A 3,565-nucleotide genomic window follows, 5' to 3' on the forward strand; every position below is an offset into this window, starting at 1 on the left:
GTTGAAAAGATCTATCAGTTTCCCCAGCTCTTTCTTCAGGTCCCAGTGTCAGTAGGGCATGGGGTATGCTTAGCACATATAGCAGCATATGCTGGCTGGCCAATGCCCTTGGGATAAAGTCTACAATGCTTAAAATGCCCCCAACCCAGCCCGGCCAGCTCCTTCCATGTTCCTTCAACACACACCCTGTGCTATAGCCCATGTGCATTTCTGGGAGTTACAAGAATTCACCAGGAATCCTGGCCTTCACATTTTTGGGACACCCTGTGCTTTACTTGGAAAACTAGGACACTGTGACAAACTCCTGCTCACCTCTCAAGACCCAGCTCTCCTGCTAAAGCCTTTCCGTAACTCCTACCTAGTCCACGTGGGGTACCCCTACCAGTGCATGCCCTCCTTGTGGTGATACTGACCATGCTGCATCCTGTCTACCATGACCTGTCAGCCTTCCTATTAAACTCTGAGCACCTTGAGTACAGAGGCTTCAGCTTTCAATTCTAGATTCCCAGTCCCTCTCTCCCTCCCTTCCTCTCTCCCTCTACCCCAGTTTCTCTCCTCCCTTTCCTCAACCCTCAGCCTCTCCTCACTCTCCCCATGCCCCAATCTCTCTCCTTCTATCCCTCTCCCCATCGCCCTTCCCCTCTGTGCCCTCCATGTTCCCCTTCCCATGTGTTGCCCTCCCTCCCTGTGTCCCTCTCCATCTGAGAGATTTGGTCTCACAGAATTCATTGTTCCCATAACAAAGGATGCATGTAGTTCAATAGTCATTCTTACAGCTTCATTACTAGAGAGAAGAGTTCTTCCTCACTCCAGATTTCATTAGTTAAAGTCCCAGGGAAAATTCTGATTAGTGGGGCTCAGGCTACAGTCCTTTCCTTCGAAGCAATAACAGTGGCTGGGGATGTGAGATACCACACCAAGAACTGGGAGAAAGGGGAGGAAATGTACTGATTCAAAATAGCCTATACACTACATAATGTTCAATTTTTTAATGTTTTAAATTTTAATCTAACTTTTAAAATATGTTTAGATTAAATACAAAAATAACGTTAAGATTACTTAGTATTCTTATTAAATTTCAAGGCTACTCTACATCTGTGCATCTTGCACAGAACTAAGCATTGTTCACAAACCCATAAATCTACCGGACTATAAGGCCTATAAGACAAAGCTGTGTCTGTCTCCTTCATTCCTATATCCCCAGCACATAGCATAGTGCCTGGCACATAGTGGGTGCTTACTAAATATCTGAGTGAAGAAATCAATAAATGAGTGAACAAGTGATTGAATAAATGAATGGCTAACAATAATTTCTAAGACAACTTAAGAATTCATCTCACCAAAAAACAGTTCTCTCTTTTTCTCATACACATTCCTATACCTCACCCATCCAAAGTAACTGGAACTCAGTGGTTCCTCATTTTTCAATCAATTACCACTCCTAGACATGATACATTCCTTTAGCCGACCATGACGTGCTAAGCTACTGGGAACCTCCCACCTTACCTGTAGCCCTTTCTTCTGATTCCTTCCCATACCGATTTCCAAAAGAAATCCTGAGTGCCTGACCCAGGAGGTCCCTGCACGAAGGAGCCAGCCCTGGATTCCTCTGAAAACCTGGCCAAACTAAGAAGGGATAAAGCTCAGAACAAGTAAAGAATCTCCCTCCTGATATCTTCTTGACTGCACATCTGGCCCAGGCTCAGGAAGCAGATCAAAGGGGACAGGATCATTAGAAACCAAATCTGTACAAATGAGGATGCTTACATCAGATTAAAAAGGCAACACAGTGCCTTTTTTCTGGGTATTGCATCATTTCTCACATGGCACCTTTGAAAACGGCCTCTAATGATAGAGTAGGCATCAGAAGGACCACATGAAACCGAATAAAACATCAGCACTGGGCAAGTATGGTTCATCATGCATTTTTTAAAACCCCAGCATGCAGAGAACAGAGAACTGGCTCCAATCAGCCAGGCACACATATAGCCTTTTTTTTTCTTTTTTTAGCTGGATGAAGCCTTCAACTTTCAACTCACCTCAGAGCTTTCATATTCAAAAACCAGGCAGGAACGCAACTAAACCTGCAATGTATGCTCCGACTCCAATTCTTTTTGAAGCACCTGCTCGACATTTGCCAGTTCTGATCTTTCATGTATCAGAGTCACTGCTGTGCTTTGCCTCAATTTCCACATTTATACCACCGGGACAATATGCACCATAGGTCTCAGGAGTCATGGGACAAATTCAAAAAACAATTCTATCAAGCACTCTGTGCTCCCCAGCTCAAACACAAGCGGTGGATTCATGGGCCTGGGCAACTCATATAAGGTTAATTCTCATTCTTGTTGTCTATAAAATAGGAATAACTACCCCTACCTCTCATGGTGACACTGAGGAGTTAATGAAAACAATTGAGTGAACCACCTCACCCAAGGCGGTGCTTGGCTCTTAGCAAGTATTTCAAAAGTAGTTCCCTTTGTATCAAAATCAAAATAGACCCATAACTTCCCATTTCATTGTTGTATTTCAACACAAATGTACACACTTAATGCTGAGAAGCAGCACTCCACAGGTTAGAAAGCTGAACCTTCAATGCAGACCCTACACGTGATTCCCATCTCCCATACCAACCATGTAGTTACTAAAAACAGACCACAGACACCTGGAGCCACTGATAAGGAGGTTGGAGCAAAGCAAAGAAGCAACAGAAAACAGCAACCAAGACAACTGAAGAAACAATGATGCTAGAGAAAAAGAAAAAGCAGGCAAGAAAAATGAGAGGAGGGAAGAAGGAAGAATATGAGGACATCATTCTGCATGTGTTAATCCAGGTCTTCTGAAAACAGACACTAAGATGGGATTAAACATGCAAAGATTTTATTAGTAGAAGTGCCTTCCTTGTAGGAGAAAATAGAAAGGGGTTCTGAAGAAGACCAGGGGAGTTGTCAGATTGCAATGCAGGTCTGACACTGAGTGAAGGCAAGGGAAGAAAAGTTGGGTGGCTGCACCCCAGCCTATCGCACGGTCTAAGAGGTTCAGGAAGACTGAGGGTCAGTTGTATGAGAAGTAGGGGAAGGTCTACTTCTTTCAACCACATTCTCTTTGCTGCCACTTCCATGAGTCAGCATTTTCTACCAATATACCAGATGACTGAGCTTCTCTGTCCAGTTTGGTTGTACACTGGCTTATCTTTACAGCACATGTCAAACTGTTAGGTAGTCAGACCTGAGCAACAGGAGAACAAAGGAGTGGAGGCCCAACCCAGAGACCTCCCAAAGAATACCCCATTGGTAAAGAATCACTCCTGCAGCCTAAGAGACAAAGGACTAGAGGGCCATAAATCTATAGCTGGTTTAATCCAGCCACAGATGCTTGCACAGAAGGTACTACCCTAACCTGCCCACAACCTCAGTCATTATACCATCATTATAATATCATCCCCATGTCCAGAAGTTCATGAATCTAATTATAACAGACTGAATTTTAGGTAAGCACATGCCCCGTAGGCAGAGAATAGTTATACGGCAGCCACATGTCAATCAAAATGACCTCAAGTGTCAAT

Source organism: Pteropus vampyrus, unplaced genomic scaffold, assembly GCF_000151845.1.
Source record: "Pteropus vampyrus isolate Shadow unplaced genomic scaffold, Pvam_2.0 Scaffold210, whole genome shotgun sequence".
Lineage (NCBI taxonomy): Eukaryota > Metazoa > Chordata > Mammalia > Chiroptera > Pteropodidae > Pteropus > Pteropus vampyrus.